General features: G+C 38.9%; 1 protein-coding gene across 4 annotated transcripts in view; it reads right to left on the bottom strand.

The window, feature by feature from the left end:
- Phactr1 (phosphatase and actin regulator 1) overlaps window positions 1–19,765 on the bottom strand; it is a 474,687-nt gene that overhangs the window by 447,988 nt on the left and 6,934 nt on the right. The window lies entirely within an intron of this gene.

Raw genomic sequence — 19,765 nt, 5'->3', positions numbered from 1 at the left:
AACACCCCGCCTCCTGCCGCAGCCCTGTTTCAGCCACTGGCACAGATAGGCTAATGCGAATAGGAAGACTCTAAAGCCAAGATGCCCAGTCAGCACTGTGCCCTCTCCCGCCAAATACACTTCCTCTCCTTTCAAGCGCAGGCGGCTACAGTCTCCACAACCCAGGGGACTCTCTAGCCTGAAGGTGCTGGAGGACCACAGAGCCCAGCTTTTATGCTCCCTGATGCCACTCCTGGAACCTGTCACTCTTGCCCCATCTGCCTTGGGGTAGGGCACCCACCTTTTCCAGGATAACCTCTCCGTTCTGTCCCTCCCAAAGAGAAGCCCAAATAAAGTTCGAAACAGGTAATTGGAAGCTCTTTTATCTTTCCCCTTACAACTTAGGGTGGGACATGGTGGGAGAGGGTGCTCAGGTTTGGTAGACTGCGTTTTATAATTGATATTTTCAGTGTAAACCAGGCTTATTCACAGAACCGATGGGCCTCTTCTACATTCACTAAGGTGTAGGATGTGCTTCTCTCTACATAAATACCTACTATGTGAACCTTCAGCTTTTGCTTTCGGTCACATCTGATACAAATAACGATGTTTGCACTGGACTTCTCTTTGACAGCTCCGCACCATTGTTGCTGAAGGAGAGGTAGCGATCAAAGCAGCTTGGGTTCCTTTGAACATTTGTACTGCTTGACTGTAACACTCCACCAAACACAGCAAACGAGCCAGAAGGTTTTCTGGGGGTGTGATCAGAACCTGTTTGATGCCACCACTGAAACTACTGATGGCCTAAACTCCTTTGTGTTTGTCTTTCTGAATCTTATCACACAGGATCTTTTTTTCTGCCCTGATGTTACTATTCTTCAGTCTAATAAGTGCCCAACTCCAGCAGGTGGATACCCTGACCTCCTTGGTACAAAGGAGAGCTCAGTATGGCTTCCTGCCCTTTGGTCTCCCAGCTCAGGATCTACAAGGCTCTCTCTCCTCTGTACTGCAGCTGCCAGTTCCCTCTCATTTTATACTCACCCCCCTCTGGGCTCCCCAGTCTCTCTCCACTGGACCCTTGCCTTCACATAGTCATTGTTACCCTTGGTCTCGCTGCTTCTCTAACTTCAAACACAGTCTCTGTAATGTTGCTCGATCTTCCTATGGAACTCCAGCACCCCAAGATTCCCATTTTCTTACTTCCTGTTCTCTTCTTTCATTCCATCTCCTGCTTCCTAACTTCATCTCTCTACCAAGGTCATTTTAAAAGGCCACCAATGTCTTCCTAGCAGTTAGATCCATCTTTTTATTGGTCTCTTTGAAATATTTCATAATCTGTTTGTCTTGATATTATCTCTTCCTTTCTTCTTCCAGTACTGAACTACTTCCCTAACTACTTGATCTCTAATAGTCAGTTAGTTATTGTGGTGATAGATTGTGTACCCTAATAAAAATCTCCCTGAAGATGAGAGAACAGAACAAGCCACTAGATTAAACACAGAGGCCAGGCAGTGGTGGCACACACCTTTAATCCTAGCACTCGGGAGGCAGAGATCCATTGGGATCTCTGTGAGTTCAAAGCCACCCTGGATTACATGAGATTGATTCAGTCTAGGAGAGAAACAGAGCCAGGCAATTGTGGCACCCTCCTTTAATCCCAGTACTTGGGAGTCACACACCTTTAATCCCAACACTTGAGATCTCATGCCTTTGCTACCAATATTTGGGGAGGCACACACACGATTAATCCCAGCACTAGGAAGGAAGTGATGGCTGGGTGGAGAAAGGTATATAAGGTGTGAGGAGATGTGAATTAAAGTCCTTTTTGGCTGGAGCCCTTTAGGCTGAGAACTCAGAGACATTCTGTCAGAGGATTTGTGGATTTGGCGAGGTGAGATGTGACAGTAGCTTGATCCTCTGTCTCTCTGATCTTTCAGCATTTACCCCAATATCTGGTTTCAGTTTTCTTTTTTTTCTTTTTTTTTTTTATTAAAAAGTCCATTCAGGATTGGTGTTACAAGTTCTCCACACGTTAGTCTGAAATTATGTATCCTATCACTCACTGCCTGCTCTCCCACTATTTCCTTAGAATCCACTCAGATGGCCCATATCTGACTCGTTTTGGATAGACCTGCCCCTGTGGTAATGTGCTACACTGCAAGTCTCTTTGAACTTTTCATGTTCCCCTAAGAATGTATTTCTGCTGTGAGCCTACTGCCCTAGTTTGCTTCCTATCGCTGGACTAAACCACTGACCAAAAGTAACTCGGAAGAGGACAAGGTTTATTTGGCTTACAGGCTACAGTAAGTCATTCCATCATCAAGGGAAACCAAGGCACGAACCTGGAGGCAAGAACTGAAGCAGGGACCATGGAGGGATGTTGTTTACTGGCTTGCCTTCAAGCTCACATTCAGTTACTTTATATAACCCAGGACTTCATGACAAGGAGTGGTACTACCCACAGTAGGCTAAGCCCTTCTCCATCAGTTGGCATTCAAGAAAATGCCCCCAGGCCATCTAATGGAGGTAGTTCCTCAATTGAGGTTTCTTCTTCCTAGGTGCCTCTAGTTTGTGTCAAGTTGATAAAAATTAACTAGCAGCCCTAGCACATAGGAAATGTTCAGAAGATGCTTCTGAATAAAAGAAGAGTGAGAAGGAGGGAGAGAGGAAGAAGGAAAGATGAAAGGAATGAAAGAGCATTAAGTAACTAATGAGTGGTTAAGTTGGGGACCAAGTCAGTATCTCCCTGGATTCAGATACTATGCCTTCCACAGGAGATGGTTCCAGGACTCATCGAGGATACCAAAAGCCTAAAATATTCAAGATCCTTATATAAAATATTTGCATGTCTCCCTGTATGCTTTAATTCACCTGTATATCAACCCAGTTCCCTTTTAATAATTTATTCAATGTAGAATTGATGTAAATAGTTGCTATGTTATATTGCATGGGGAATAATGATAAGAACAAAGTTTTTGCATGTATGGTACAGATGTAATTCCCCCCGTGTTTTCCAATATTGCTTGAATTTGAGGATGAAGGATAGATACAGATGGCTGACTGATATGGTAATTGTAAATGTTTGGTGTACCACATCTATCTATCTATCTATCTATCTATCTATCTATCTATCTATCTATCTATCTATCTATCTATCTATCTATCTACTTATGCATTTGAAACAGAATCTTGTTATGTAGCTCAGGCTGGCCCTGGATTCATGCTGTTGCCCTCTGGCTTTGAACTCTTTATCCACCTGCCTCAACTTTCTGGTTGCTGGAGTTACTGGTATACACCACTATGCCAGACTCTAGGCACAGGTTACATTCACTCGTCTATTGTTTTTGATTGTTATATCTTGTGTATTCTCAGTGAAACACAGATTATCAAAAGGACGACTGTATTGTAATGGGGAAAAGGTGAATGGATTCTTAGCACATAATCATGACATGGTGGTTTCGGTTCTTCAGAAGGAACAGAAAGTAAAGAAGCTCAAACACCTCTGAATGTTTTATAAACCATTTCCCCATGAGTTAATGTAGGGCTTTTTGTTTAAAATGCCTGGGATTTCCTCTCTTATGTTATTCATGAGCCATGTGTGAAGAAGAATGATAAAGTTGTTTGGAAGACTAGAGAGTCAGAGATTTCCCAGTGTTTCTTTAATTCCACACACTTATTCTTGATATAGAAAAATACATCTGTGACAAATTCCTATTTATTACTCATTTAATAAGTTAGATGCTGATTAAGGACTAAATGCTGTGAGTAGCTTTAGGTTTACCTTTATTCATAGAGATTTGAATTATTATTATTGTTGTTGTTGTTGACGGAGTCTGGCTATATAGCCCTAGTTAACCTGGAACTTGCTTATGTGTATCAGGCTGGCCTAGAACTCACAGTTGTTCTCCTGCATCTGCCTTATATTCTGGGAGTGCCGGTGTTGCTACCACACCCAGCTACAAACATTTTCATATAAGTCAACTATAGACTATTCTATTATTCAAGTACTTTTAAATAGATTCACTTTTTAAAGAAAATGATAATGGAATACTATGCCTTGCTGCATACTGTTGAATTCAGTTATCATTATATTTCATTTGTGATCATTATCTTCCATTTCTTGCCTTCCCTAATATGCTTTCTTCTTTGTCTTGCAAATGGTTTTAAAATTCTTTCCACATTCCCTCTTTTCTTGCATTTTTCTTTAGCTCTAACCATCCTCTTACAGGTCAATCCCTTTTCTGCACCCCCCTCTCATCGTACATGAAGAACTCATTGTGAAATTGTTGCAGTATTTCTATATTCTCTATCTGTCTCATATGTGTAAGTTCTTTTCATGAAATGTTTGGCTGGGTGGCCTCAGAAGAACCTTGGGATGGGAATCAAGGGTGGTGGGTACCATCCAAGGACTAGTGTTATCTTATTAACTAACACTGGCAATGGATGATCTCAGTCACATAACCTGTAAAGTGTGAGGCTCAGCTCACACCCAACATGAAAAGGCCCTGCCCAGTTTCAACACTCTATAGTTATGTGTAGCTACTGTGTTACTGTCCTGATTAGAATATATATATATGTTCTGTGTGTGTGTGTGTGTGTGTGTGTGTGTGTGTGTGTGTGTGTGTGTGTGTGTGAACTTGATACAAGCCAGAGTCATTTGGGAGGAAGAAATTTCAATTGAGAAAATTCCTCCATTAGAATGACCCATAGGCAAATCTGTAGGAAATTTTCTTGATGCATGACTGATTTGGGAGAACCAAACCCACTAAGGGCAGTGCCACCACCTGGGCAGATGGTCCTGGGTCCTATAAGAACCAGGCTGAGCAAACAAGGTGGAGCAAGCCAGTAAGCAGCATTCCTCCATGGCCTCTTCTTCATTTCTGTCTTCAGATTCCTTCTTGAGTTCCTTCTCTGACTTCCCTCAATGGACTGTGATTTGGCATAAATAAGTCAAATGAACGCTTTCATGTCCAAGCTGATTTTGATCATGGTCTTTATCAAGCAACAGACAGGAAGCTAGGAAAGTTATTCTGGTATTTTTCATAAAAATCCTTGGCACTTTTTTGTCTCTCAGCCTTAAGAGACATTTTCCTTTGTTATATAATTATATTTAGGAAATAATATGCTACCTGCTAGTCTCCCTCTTGATTCATAGTATTCACATGTATTTCACAGATGAATTCTGTAGAATTTATCCTCCATATTGTTTCCATTATGTGACAGTACCCATATGATTGTATGGGGACTTATGTAGATATGAGAGAACTTAATTCAGTTGTGACCTCAACAACTACCAAATAGAAATTTTAAATGGTAATTGCCTATTTTTAAAATACGTCTGCTGACCTAGGAAAGTACAATGTTTTCTTATCTTTTTTTCTACAGCCAGTCAAACAGTTAAAATTCCAGAGCCTTCATGCATATTATTTCCAGAGCTGGAGCCAGAAATACAAGTAATATACTAGGGTCTCAAAAGAAACATTTTATGCATCCATTGATCCTACAGAATAGAATGGAGACAGGAAGACAAAGAAAATTAGGGTAATAGATTCTTACTATGAATATACTTGAGGTAAGTAAAACTTACCCTTTAAAAATATTATTCAGCAGGTTGGAGGGATAGCTAAGCCATTAAAGGCTAGGCTCACAACCAAAAATATTATTCAGCATGTACTTCTAGAATACCATAACATCAGAATCAAGTGAGCTTTGACCTTTGTTTCTTTATTTGTTTTGAAATATAGTTTTCCTGGGTGTTCCAGGTTGTTGTCACACTTAGAATCCTCCTGCTTCAGCCTCCAAGTGCTGGCATTTTAGGTGTGTACCACCATTACTAAATTGTGGATATTGTATGTCCCCAAGAAGAACCTAATGAATTAGAGTTTGAAGGATGAGATGGGAGTAGCTAGATTTTAAAAATTGTTTCAACTATGTTGACTCTCCTGTTTAAAATCTCATCACATAGATTTAGTATTACACTAGAGGTCCTGAATAAATAAATAAGGCTAGCAAAATAAGTGTAAGATGTAATTAATTTGAAAGCAAGAGCAAATATTTTGCTAGTCATATTTGTTATAATTGTGTATACACAGAATCCTCAAGAGAACATAGGGAATTAAAACAAATAAATTTCACAACATCACTGGATATATTTGTATTATTTTTAATTAAAATTTTTATTTATTTATTTATTTATTTATTTATTTATTTATTTATTTATTTATTTAATTTATTTATTTATTATGGGGTTGAACATGCCTGTGCCAAGGTGGACAAGGTACCACAATGATTCCAGAAGTCAGAGGAAAACCTGTGTGAGTTGTTTCTCTTTTTCCACCATGTGTATTCCAGAGACTGAATACAAGTTGTCAGGTTTGGTGGCAAGCCCCCTTATATCCTGAACCATCTCAATGTCCTGAAAATAAAAATTTTATATTTTTGGTTGTGAGCCTAGCCTTTAACGGCTGAGCCATCTTTCCAGCCCAAAAACAAAAATTTTAAAGTACCATACACAATGACATTGAAATATATGAACAACTATGAATTTTTTTAACAAAAATGAATAATAATTCTACATAAAAACTATGAAGCTTCATGGACATAAATTAAGAAGACCTAAATAAAATGAGTAATGGGATTAATATACTAGGATAACTTTCATGAATTTAAAAGAAAATCAATGTTAAGGCATTAGCCTTTTAAAATTGGCCTATAGTTTCAATGTGATTCCAAACAAATCTAAGCATTTTTTTAAAGAAAATTTGACAACTGATTCTAAAATGCACATGGGAATGAATGCAAAGGGAGAATAGTCAGCATGATCTTGACAAATGAGCATGAATTTATAGGATTTATAGTATAAGACATGAAGATTCATGACAGCACAGAATATAAAAATAATGTAAGGTGAATAGATCAATAGAAGACCAAAAACAGACATATATTCGAACAGTCCTGTGACTTGGATAAGAATATCTTTGTAATAATATAGGTAGAAAGGGGTGAACTTATGTAGTGCCAGAAGGTGACACAAACTGATGGGGGAGAAAATACATCAATTATCTCATTCAGTGCTGGACCTGCATGCTGCAACACTGACCTGTCTGGCATGATATTCTCATTGGTGTAATAGTGACACAATGGTTACATTAGTAACCAACTGCTTTCTGACTGGCTATGAGGCTTGCTCCATAGGAGGGATTTTATTTCTGGTCAGTAGCCCATGACTGTAAAGACCATAGACCCAAGGGAAAAACATACTATTGGGGGTTTGCTATGAGATCATGCTGTGAAACTGTCTTCTAAATATTTATGTTTAAACTTGTAGATTTGTGTTGCCCTCAACTTTGGTCAAAAAAGTTTCTTTGTGCAGTGGTTAGTGGTTAATGTAGAGACTCATAAGTAGTCAAAAATGCCATGTATAACTAATGGTGAATGCTCCATAGCAGATAGTCATCTATATTAATCTCCACCCATTCAAGATGGGAACATTGTGGAAGCTGGGGCATAAAGAATGTATGAACTGGCAGATGGAGAGGAGAGACATGGAATTCTGAGTTCCAAACATTATATGTCTGTTGTATGGATTGACTCACAGCAGTTATGGTTCCCAGCATAAGATCAAGCCAATAAAAATTCCAGCATAGGCTGGGCAGTTGGTGGCGCATGCCTTTAATCCCAGCACTTGGGAGGCAGAGGCAGGCGGATCTCTGTGAGTTCGAGGCCAACCTGGGCTACCAAGTGAGTTCCAGGAAAGGCACAATGCTACACAGAGAAATCCTGTCTCAAAAAACAAAAACAAAAACAAACAAACAAACAAAAAATCCAGCATCGATAGTGAGAGACTCCTAGTCATATTCCCTACTGGAGGGGCTATTGAGGACTGGTAGCTGCTTGGGGAAAAAGAGCTTCTCTTTTGCTGAGAATATGGTTGCTGATATACTGCTCACACTTCAGTGTATGGCCTCTCACCTGTGCTCACATGGGCAGCACTAACTGAACTCTACAGATTATCAATAACAACAAGAAAAAAAGGATATGATGTTGTGAAGACAAACAGTATGGTGGGCAGTAGCTGACAGCTGGAAGGAGGTAGTGGTGGGTGGATATGACCAAAGTACATTGTATATATATGAAATTTTCAAAGAATACATAAAAATAGCATTAGAATTTAAGTTCTGTTATATTTTCAGTATCATACACCATTAAAAATAAGAGATTACTGCTATGAGCAAATATATGAATGACTCTCACAGATTTAATGTTGAAAAAAGAAGCCATTTTCTAAAAGAGCAAATACTGAATGTGCCCATTTATTTGAAGCTGAAGGATAAGTTCTGTGACGGAGGCTGATGTGCCATAGGTACATCATTCTTAGGCCTCTAAGAAGCATGGTTTACTTTGGGATGTAAAACAAACTTCCCATCTTATTCTGAGTGGTAATGATACTTTTCAGCAAAACTTCTAAAAAAGCTTCATATTATACACATTTTGTATTTATTCATGAGATGAAGATGTGACATTTATCACTAAAGAATAATATTATGAAATACTTCTAGCTAATTAAGATATGCAAGTTAATTTGAGCAATATTTTTTAAGATAAGTATTAAATGTTTGTGAAAACATACTACTAATAACAAATAAATGGATGCCAATTATTTATTAATGACTTAGACCATTTGGGGAATGTTCATATTACACTATGCTAACATCTTGTGTTTTTTATTGTTTATTTGACCACTAACTTGGGAATATTATCTTAACTATCTCTAGTATCAATACTTTTAATATTTTTTACATGTATAAGTGTTTTGTCAGCGTGTGTCTGTGTACCATACAAATTTTTATCTATGTATTTAAGAATTCTCTATTTTTCTATGTGTGGGTTTAGCTTTTAATTTTTCCTGTTTCCTTCTTACTGAAAGTAGGTTTTTAGATATATTTAATTTTTTAAAGTACCCTACTCTGACAACATAATAAGGTAACTGTATTGGAATGTGTGTGAGGAATAAAGTAATTGCTAGCAGTTCTTGTGCCTTGATCAATGTTAAAATGAAAAGAGGAAAAACCCAGGAATAAAAAGCCAGGTTGAAGAGGCATCCATCCAACCTGGGATAATTTGGAGACAAAAATCTATGACATCCACTGACAAGAGATGATATAGTAAAAGAAGACATTTGTGGGTCCTGGGTAAACATTTATCCATCCATGCATGCATAAATGAATGAATGAATGAATGGAGTGCAGGAAGAGAAAGGACTCTTGCTTTCTTTCTCCAATGCAATGCTGAGAGCTAACTTAATATGGGAGGTAGCTGTTGTAAAATCATCACTTTGTAACCATTACTATAAACATCAATCAAGGGGAAAAAGATCAAGTAAAAACCAACAGAGGTGCTATACCCAGAGAAACACTTGAGGAGGAGCAGTGAGATTTTCTGGCTTTAAAGGCCGGGCGGTGGTGGTGCATGCCTTTAATCCCATCACTCGGGAGGCAGAGGTAGGTGGATCTCTGTGATTTCGAGGCCAGCCTGGTCTCCAAAGCAAGTTCCAGGAAAGGTGCAAAGCTACACAGAGAAACCCTGTCTCAAAACACCAGTAAATAAATAAATAAATAAATAAATAAATAAATAAATAAATAAATAAATAAATAAATAAATAAATAAAATCAAGTTTCTTCCCCCTCCCCCACTGGGTTCAAGGTACAAACTGGACAGCATTTTGCCTGGGCAATGAAAATGGCCACTCCTGGTATAGGACAATTGGGTACTGGGTATCTCCACATATGACATCCAGAGAAAAATGTAATGTTATCTTTGGAGTATTCTAGCCTAGAAAGAGCAAACTTGAGTCTGTCTCATCATGAGAATATAGCAGACAACACTGAATTAGGAGTGGTCTGTTAAGAATGGAGAGAAGAACCATGTGTTTCACGAATGATGATGTCATAAAGGGCAACTTAAGGCCGTAGAAACATTCCAGGGTCAAAAAAGCAGAAGAGAGCTGACCCTAGACTGGGCTGTCCTGGACCATAACCTTGGGTTGATCTGACCTTGGCCTGGATTCTGTCCTGCAGTGGAAGGGTGCTTTAAGTTCCCATCAGCTTACAGGGGAAGGCAAAGACCAGGCTAAGTTAAAATGTTACTGTGACTGATCAATGCACTGTAGTTATAAGATAATTACACACACATTCATTATGTGCCTGATTATGGATGGATAGATGAGCGATAAATTGATGATAGATAAATTATGGAAATAATAAAGACAGAATAAATCCAGTAAAAACATATTCATTCCTTTTTTTTATAAAAATTTCCAGAGGTCAGGTAGAGATGAGGGCCCACCCTTTCTAAAAAATATGAAAAAATTATCATTGTTAGGTAAGCCCTGAGTCTGTGGACAAGTAGTAATAATATTAAGAGTATTTTGTTTTGGATTAATTGGAGGCTCTTGACATTTTGTTAAAAATTGAATCTTGTTATAATGTATTTAAGCAGATTGGGGGTCTAGGCAAGAGGTAGAAATGTAAGCAATTTTAGACTTCACTGTTTAACCTGGTACTATGTCACTGTGGCAAATTACCCCGTAGAAAACACAAAATGTGAACAATGCATGTGGATGTCATTGATTGCAATACCAATCCAGGCCATTGAAGTTACTTGTACATCTTAAGCAGATTTAACAAAAACATACCAAGGCTGGGTTTTTGTTACACTAAATTTAGCATGTAGATCCTGGAACATTTTTCTTTGCTATGCATAACAGCCTTTTCTAGAAACTCAGAATATGCAGAAATGTCACTGGTGCCTTTTAATCCTCACTCCTCAGCTTGTCACTAAAGGAGCTGTCTATTTCACACATTTCTGACACTGGTTCCCTTTTCTCTCTGCTAAATTTATGAGGGTCCATAACAAAGAAGGGATGGCAGCTTTCTTTTTACCATTTCTGCCCAGGTTCTAGACACGTGATCTTTCTACCAGGCCCATCTCAAATCTTCCCCATTGTATGATTTTAGGAGAGTGTTGTCCACCTCAGAGTCTATCTGAGTAGAACTGGACCACCACAAAGTTCACACTCATGCTTCCACATGCAGTAGAAAGAGGCTTTCCAAAGGATAAGGCCACTTCTGGGCACTGAGCTAACCCTGCTTTCTATAGCTATATGATTCTAGTGACTTGCTGAATCTTCCTTAAGGCTTGGATACCTATCTTCTCTTGGATTGATGCCTGCATACAGATGCAAGCAAGACTGTTAGTTAACTACCCTAACACCAGCCTGGCAATTCTCTCCCAGAGGGCCTGTTTCATTGTATGAAAAATTGTACCTAATTTGAAAAGTCCTTATTCACATGAGACTTATTAACAAAACCTGTTTCTCTTTCTGGTGGGAAAATCGTTCTGTTTTTTTTTTTCTTTCAATCTTTGCATGTCCAAATGGCCTGATTTCTGTGGCTGAAGTATTTTTATGCCCACTCCCACACTTCTGTACCACTAGGAAAATTAGTTTTGCTCTCTTTGCTTACCTCTTCTGAACTTGTGGCCCTTAATGTTCTTCACTTTGCATAAACAGATAAGAAAGATGATGGCAATATTATATTCCACTCAGAAAACATGAAGTACTGCTTAGAAAATACAGGGGTGAGGTCAGCCTTCCTGAATTTGTACCTAAATCCCATATTTATAGTTTCATGATTTTATACGAAATAGTATCTCTGTGAATCTAGGATACCAACATAGCACCCCCACTACAGTCTCCATGAGGATGCAAACACATAATCCTTATTAAGTCTTTGGCAAAGGATATTCTTGATAAACCTTGACTAATAGTATGGAATACTATTATTACTTGATAGTCCAAAGCAAGGCTATAGTTGTGAAATTAAACATTGACATAATTCCAAAGCTTAATACCTATCAGACTTATTTAAAAAAAACTAGCTCTCTAAGCTTTGGTTCCCTTACATGCAAATGAGAAATAAAATGAACTCTTTCACTGGGCCTTGAGAGGATAAAACATTATGTAATAAATGTAAAACACCTAACACAGAGCCTGACAAATGGTGGGCGGGCAACAAATGTTCACTGCTTCCTGTCCTCCTGGTTTCTTAAAGTAGACACTGTGCAGAGTGGCTGGGGGCTGGCTGCTAAAACATGCTAGATACAGAAAGGAAAATGTGGTTTGGGCTCTAAATGTTGAATTGAGTTGGACAGGGGCTTAAAGCAGCTTCTGTTATTTAAATGTTGATCATGCCTAGTCAAGGTGTATAAGTCACTTTCCAAGTCTCATCAACAGTATAGGTAACAGGAAGCCTTATGATTTTAATTTTGCATTTTCTCCATGGCTGGTTTTAAATAGAGGTGGTAATTAATGACATAATTTAAAGTCTTCAGGTTTTCATACCCCTGATTCATGTTCAGTGTGCAGAAAGGTGACTACTTGGCAGTAGCCTCATGCAGCAGACTGCTGGCCTTGCTCATTTGGAAGTCACCTCAAAGTGAAGACTGTTACCTTGAGTTATTTGAGCCACTTTACAAGAAGACAATAGCATGTAGAGATAGGAACACCAGTGTACTGGCTAGTTTTTGTCAACTTGACACAGGCTGGGGCCATCTGGGAAGAGGGAACTACAACTGAGAAAATGCTTCATCATATTGACCTGTTGGCAAGCCTGAGGGGCAGTTGTTTTTTTTAATTAATGATTGATGTGGGAGAATACAACCCACTGTAGATGATGTAACTCCTGGGCAGGTGATCTTGGGTTGTATTAATAATTAAGCCAAGCTAGCCGTGAATAGCAAGCCAGTAAGCATGGTTCTCCCATGGCCTCTGCTTTAGTTCCTGTCCCCAGGTTCCTGCCTTGAGTTCCTGCCCTGACTTTGTCTCATGGTGAACTATATGATGTACCATCAAATAGATCCCTTCTTCTGCAGCATGCTTTTGATTGAAGTGTTTATCACAGCAACAGGAACCTGACTAGGATAGTCAGCCTAGGCACTGGGTTCCTGGGTTTTGACTAAATCTTCTTCCACAATCCAGCTGTGCTAACTAGTTAAATACCCAGTGCTCTCTACCCCCAACCATCTAGTCCCTAGAAATGTAGGAAACTATTAAAGCTGGGAAGACTTATGTTTGAATCCTGCCATTATAGTTTATATATATATTAGATATAAATATATATATTTTCCTTCTAGCTTTAATTTCATATGATTTGGGGCAATAATATCTAACCAGTGATAAGTTTGTAGTTTTGAGTGAAACATACATGCATAGCTTCCGGTATATGTTAGGTATTAATAAACAATGCTTGCATTTCCTTTCTTCCCCAAGGCTTAGCTTTATCATCTGTAAGATGAGCCGGTTGAATATAGCATCTTTAGGCTTTAATGTTCTACCATTGCCATGATTACACTGTTGAGTAAAACATTAGAAAGACCTGGTAGCTGCTAGTGTGTCTTGAACAAGAAGAACGCTGTTGGCAAGTCAGGGACCACAGACTTTCCTTGATGGATGAGTTGGAGGGAAGACCCGCCCAGGGCAGATTAGGTGGATATTGTATTTGCATTCTGTTGTGTCTACAGATGGGCTGCTGATGGCAATCAGATCACAGGGTATTAGTCAGCCACTCTGTCTAGTAAATAACAGAAAAACTGATTCAGGGACACAGTCCAGCTGGCAAAGTTGCCTTTGGGGCAAAACCAAAGCACAATGGACCTCTCTCCCTTCCTTCAAACTGTGTCTGATTATTAATTCATCATGAGAATCAACAATTATTAATTTTTAAATTAAAATAGAGAAATTAAAGGTAATCTGTGGACCTTCATTTAGATTAAAAGCATATACAACTGTGTGTCTATGTGCATTAAAGGGATGTAAGCATATGCACCAGACTGTAGGAGTACCTATTTTAGGTGATGCTTGAGTTTGGTTTGGCTTGATGGTCTGTATTTTCTATGACTATTATGCACTACATTTGGTAGTGAGAAGAAAAAATGAATTATGAGTATTGTAAGAAATTCCCATGGAGACCTAGGAAGGTTGCCTGTCTAATTCAAACTAAGTACAGAGGTCTCTCCTCCCTCTGTGATAGTTTCCTGGGAAAGAAAGATTAAATGTCCCTGTAGGGAGCTCTCCCTGCAGTATAACTACATATAATGACTGTGGCGCCATGTTCTTATACAGCTCTTAAGGCATTCTGCCTTTGAACATGAACTATGTGAACTATGTGAACACTCTAAATTTTCTAAGCTGTGAAAAGTTACTTGATCATTGGAACATCTGAAAAATGGGATAATAAAATATACTCCACAAATTTCCCCTTTGTCGATCAAATGAGCCCTTATACATAGTGAAGTCTCTTCTCTCCTTTGTTTTCCTTTGCAACCTGAGTATACATATCCAGGCTGTTGAATGAACTTGGGTTATGGGTTCAATAGAGAAGTCAGTCTTATAGGGCATTTGCAGTGTGGTCTGGCTTTTCAAAGATAAGATAAGATCTGGCTAAGGTAAGTGCCATCTTCTCTGGCCAACTTAGTCACCAAACTGTTTAATTAACTAAGCAAGAGATCTTGCTACATTGGTCCACAAGAAAAGTAAGGTTTATTTATAACCAGTTTCAGCAAAACCTCTTTTTCTTCTCCTCTGCAGTATCCTGCGACAAGCTATAGTTCTACACAGTGAATGAATTTGTTTTGAGTTATTTTGGGGACTTATTTCTTAGATGATCATCTCTGTGCTAACTCAGAACATTGCTTCAGATGAAAACCCAATCCAGAATTTGAAATTGTCTTGGCAACTACAAACATTTGCTTCATATAAGTATTTAAAATGGGCTATTAATTTTCGGTATTAGTGATAAACAGAAAATGTTGTGTTTATAGTCCAAGTTGTAATTTAGAGTGTTTCCTGATTATCTCCCAGTCCTCTAAATAATATGAAAGAAAAGATTAAGATTCAGAAGAAATATATCTCAGAAACACATGCAAAAGATGTCAATAAATAATTTTCAAGTACTATTGTGCCATATTGAGTATTTTGGATTGCTTTCCGAGGTCTCTATACCAAGATTTGTGTACGTAGAACTTATTTCATATTGATGTTGACATGTATTACTAGATCCAACACACTCTCTAAATCCAATACATTCTAAACTAATTTCCTCCATGTTGGTTCTCTTCTTATAATCCTTCTCTCAGGGAATAACTTCTAATAGCCAAAGCTAACATCCGAGAATGTCTTGACATACCGCTTCCTCAGTATCCAGCTGTCTTGCTATCACACATGCAGGGAGAATCTTCTCAATGATTCCAGATCCCTTTCTCCTCTGAATCCACCCATTTGTTTGCTGCCCAGTCATGTCTGCATCACTGCAGTAGCCAGTGATGCCCCTGGCTTCAGTCCCTTCTCCCTCATCAGTCCTCAGATCCGTGAGCTTCATGATATCACGTTTCAGCACAGATCCCTACTAGGCTGTGTTCTTTATTAGACCCAACATCTGCTTTGGTTAGTTCAGCAAACAAAGTCTTGAACACTTGGGCTTCTGCCTCCTCATCTAGTCTCTTCTGAGTCTGTGTCTGTGCACTGTGACCTCTCTGTCTATGCCCCTTGTAACAAACACGGGATTCTAACTGATCCCACTCTTCAGATGCCCGTGCCCTATCACACATCACTTCACACTGCCTAGAAGACGCTTCATGGTCCTCACTCAATCCAACTGAAATGTAAGTTACCAGGCATCACATCTTGACTATCAACTTTGAAACATACTGGCATCTCCAATGTGCTAGTTTTTGGTGTAAAATCCTAAGAAATGGACAGATGGCTAATATTGCCCAACAACAGAACCATAAAGAGGAGTCTTTTGGAATCTGTTAGTAATTTTGTTTCAACATCAATTCTATAATTTTTCTCATTTTGTGTTTTTTAAAGATTTATTGATTTGTGCATGTGTGTGTTTCACCTGAATGTATGAAAGTACACCGTGTGCATGCCTGGTTGCCACAGAAATCAGAGAAGGGTACCTGATTCCCCTGGAACAGGAGTTATGGAAAATTGTTGGCTGCTATAGTTATGAACCACCATGTGGATTCTGGGCACTGAACCCAGGTCCTCTGGAACTGCAGCAAATGCCCTTAACCATTGAGCCATTGCTCCTGCACACCCCCTCCTCCTATTTTTCTATTTTCAGACTGTCTCACATTTCCAAAGTGCTTAGAAATTTGAATTAGGAATAAACAACATTCAAGAAGAGATGGGATGGGGTGGGGATCTCCCTTGGGGAGATGCAGCCTTGCCACTTTCTTTTGAGGTATGATAAAATTAAAGGGGGATTAATATAAGAGTGACCATTAATTATATGGGTATTAGGTGCTTAATATTTTGTTTAATTTTCTGCATGTATTTGTTCCCTGCTTGGAAACTTTGTCTTCCTATAGCACTTCCACGTCTGTTGGAAGGACTAGGTGCTACTTGTGCTACTAGCCAATGGTTTTCAGTAAACGACCTTAATTCACTTTCTATTGTTCTACTTATTTCCATGGGTTGCTTTCCACCAGCCATAGTCCATAAAAATGCAGTGCTGGCTATATATTTTTCTGTTTCAATGATATATTTTTTTATTTAAAATTTCCTAAAGCACAATGGAATAAATACACTACCATTATAAGAGAGTACCTTGTGTTTTTCTGAAAATCATATGTTGTTCCACAGTTTGCAAAGTGCTATTTTGTTTCATTTAATCCTCCAAATGCCATTTGGGTTAAGAACTCTTGACCTGATTATCATGTGCACTGGGAATGCAGAAGGGAAGCAAAAGAAACTAAATTCTTGGTCTAACCACCAAGCTAGGAAGTAGAAGTCACTGTTTGAGCTCAGGACTGTGGGAGGGTAATGACAAAATTCTAAAACACAATGACAGCCTGTAGTCAAGGTGGGGGACTATTTGATTCCTATCATAGATTATTATGTGCTATCATTGTAATATTCCAATTCATATAAAAGGGACAGGAAGTAAATATAAAAACTGAATAGTTAGATAGACATAAACATAGAGTTATATGTACTTTTTTTTTGCCAAAAGCTTTGATAGTATTTTGATTTTGCTCTTCTGATTGAGAAACAAATAGATCTTAAAGATCATTTCTATATTTAGACACAGTACTTCGAAGTCCCAGTTTAACATATCAATGTCCATTCAGGAGTTTTGCTCAAGTCTGTGTGTCTAATGGCCCCCTGGGAAATTATTAAACATGTTGAAAATGGTACCAACTATAAGCTAGCTTTGGCATGCTAGTCTGCCATCCTTCCCTCTGCTGCACAGTCACAGAGGGTGGTGCTGCAAGTTTTCTTTCCTGAATTCTTTAAAAAAATAATTTTTTTTTGAGAAAACAGATTTGTTTGGGCAAATGAGGAGTGAGAATTCATCCCCCAGCACCTGTGAATTGTTTATGCTAATTGGGTCATGGCTGATGCTAGCTGAGTGTGGGCTGCATTTTAATCTATTCTTTCATATGCCGTATGTGATAGTGGGAGTTATTAATTGATTGGAAGTGTTGCCTTGTATTTTTATGTCATTTTCTTCCTTTCTGTGCCTCATTATCTCGGGTTCTCTCTTCCTCTCACCCTCAGCTCTACACAGGAAATATGAACTCCAATATGTGTAAAAAAGACAGATGGCTACTAGGAGCAAGGTATCCCAAATATCAAGGACCTCCACAAAGGCGCCTCTGAGAGCATGGCTGTTGTGATCCAAAGGCATGCTCAGAAGCTGGGGCTGGACAGCATGGCCCTCTAATCTGTGGAACTGGAAGACTGGCTGTCTATATATTTCCTCTCTTTATCTGCTTTCATTCTCTCTGTCACACACAGTGTTCTCTGTATTAAACACAGGTTTGGAGAGCCTGGGTGTGAGCAATTAGAGGTTTAAAATGGAACATGTGGGAGGCCAGGAGGGCAGGCTTGGTCATTGCTTTGCCATCCATGAGTGAAGCACAGCATGCAACTTCCTTGCTAGGCTCACAAAGAACAAATTCCCACCCCACCCCACCCCCAACAGGAATTGTTGAGGGCGATGATCTGAGCACCACAAAAGGATTTTGTGAAGTTTTCATAAAAAAAAAAAAAAAAAAAAAAAAAAACCTTCTCTGAGATGGGGTCTAGAAGTTAGTGTTTAAGTTACCTGGATAACGAACCAAGTAAAACACAGGAAGGAATCACTTTGTGGGGAGATGTGACTGATATCATTGTGATGGCACTAGCTACCAGGACTCTAAGGGCAGACAAGAAGGTGTTAGTATAATGTAGAAGGTTATAATCCACTTGGCAGCCATGCCTTAAATGGGTGCTGGATTGACTTGTGGTCATTGCTTGTACCACAGTCTTTCTGGAGAAAACCAGAAAACTAGACCTCCAGCTTCAGGAAAGAATCACAGCTGAGGTCTCAGGGGGCAGGTATGGAGAAAGAACATCACCTGCTACTAGATGAACGAATAAGACTCTTAAATACACGGAGAGCTGTTCTCACAGTATATTTCCAGTAGGTGACTTTGATGGGTCTCTACAGTTTCCTCTATTGAGTCTGGTTGGAAATGGGAGTGTGAATGGCGGCTGCACTGAGGATCAATTGGCCAAAGTGTATAAGGCCTAGACTGGGCAGTAGAGGTTAAAGGAATTTAGGGAAAACCCAGAACTCGGTTTCTGAATACCGTCAGAGCACCCTTTGAATTGGTCTCAGGTAAGTTCATCACAGGAAAACATGGAGTTCATCTGCTTCATAACTACTTCCAGACAGAAGCAAAGCTCAGCCACTACAGACAATTATGCATTAAAATCTTCATTATCTCTGGAAATCTGGTTTCAAAGTCTATACTTGTTTAATAATATATAATTTTTTTCTTGTAATATGTTCCTGTCTCTTTTGATTCTTTAAAGGATTTCTTTTGTTTTACAACAGATACATTTGAGTTGAGGACTTCCTTTTCTTTTCCACATCTTAATCTTTCCCATCATTCTTTTTGTGCACCCTCCCTTCAGTCTTAAGTGCTTTCCACTTCTAACTAAAGACTTTAGGACTTTAAAAGAAATGGGGGTGGGAGGAGCAGCGTTTCCCACATCTGGAAGCCTTAAGTCTTTTCTCTGAATCTGGTTTTTCCTTGAAAGTGTAGACTGAAGGATTCTTGTTCTATCAGGTCAGTAGAAGCATTTAATAAATTGTGATGGTCTCTTTATACCAAGGATGATGCTGCCCACCAACAAAGTGATATTTAAGGAGACCACTGCACTTGAGGTAGATGGAAGGCATTTAAGTAGCAAACACCAGTATTTTACACACAAATAAAAGGATAGTATTAATGACTAATTGACAAGATCTCTCTCTCTCCCTCTTCCTCTCTCTCTCTCCCTCCCTCCCTCCCTCCCTCCCTCCCTCCCTGGGATTTCCGGATAGCCGACCATTTCTATGAAGAACCTGAGCCTTAGAAAGACTGTGATTTTCATGAGTTGCTATACCAAGTGAGTGGAGAGATATGGCATGGGATAAAAATGGAATCCTGTACTATGACAGAGACTAGAAACATCAGCCAAAACTCACTGTGAGGTGATGGTGAAGCTAGGTCTTGCCTTAAGCTCAGAAAAGGGAAGAATGCTATCATTAATTAACCATTGCTAATGACTTGCAACTAATTGAGTGATAGCAAATGTCTTTGTCTCTTGGAAACATGCTAAGAAATCCCAGAGGTATAAAGGTTAGATAGTTGGAGTACATTCAACTGAAAGCTAAAGATTCAAAAGCCA

The sequence above is a fragment of the Peromyscus maniculatus genome, chromosome 5 (assembly GCF_049852395.1).
Source record: "Peromyscus maniculatus bairdii isolate BWxNUB_F1_BW_parent chromosome 5, HU_Pman_BW_mat_3.1, whole genome shotgun sequence".
In the NCBI taxonomy this organism is placed as follows: Eukaryota; Metazoa; Chordata; class Mammalia; order Rodentia; family Cricetidae; genus Peromyscus; species Peromyscus maniculatus.
The sequence above is the reverse complement of the archived record's forward strand: the minus strand, read 5'-3'. Positions and strand labels throughout refer to the sequence as shown.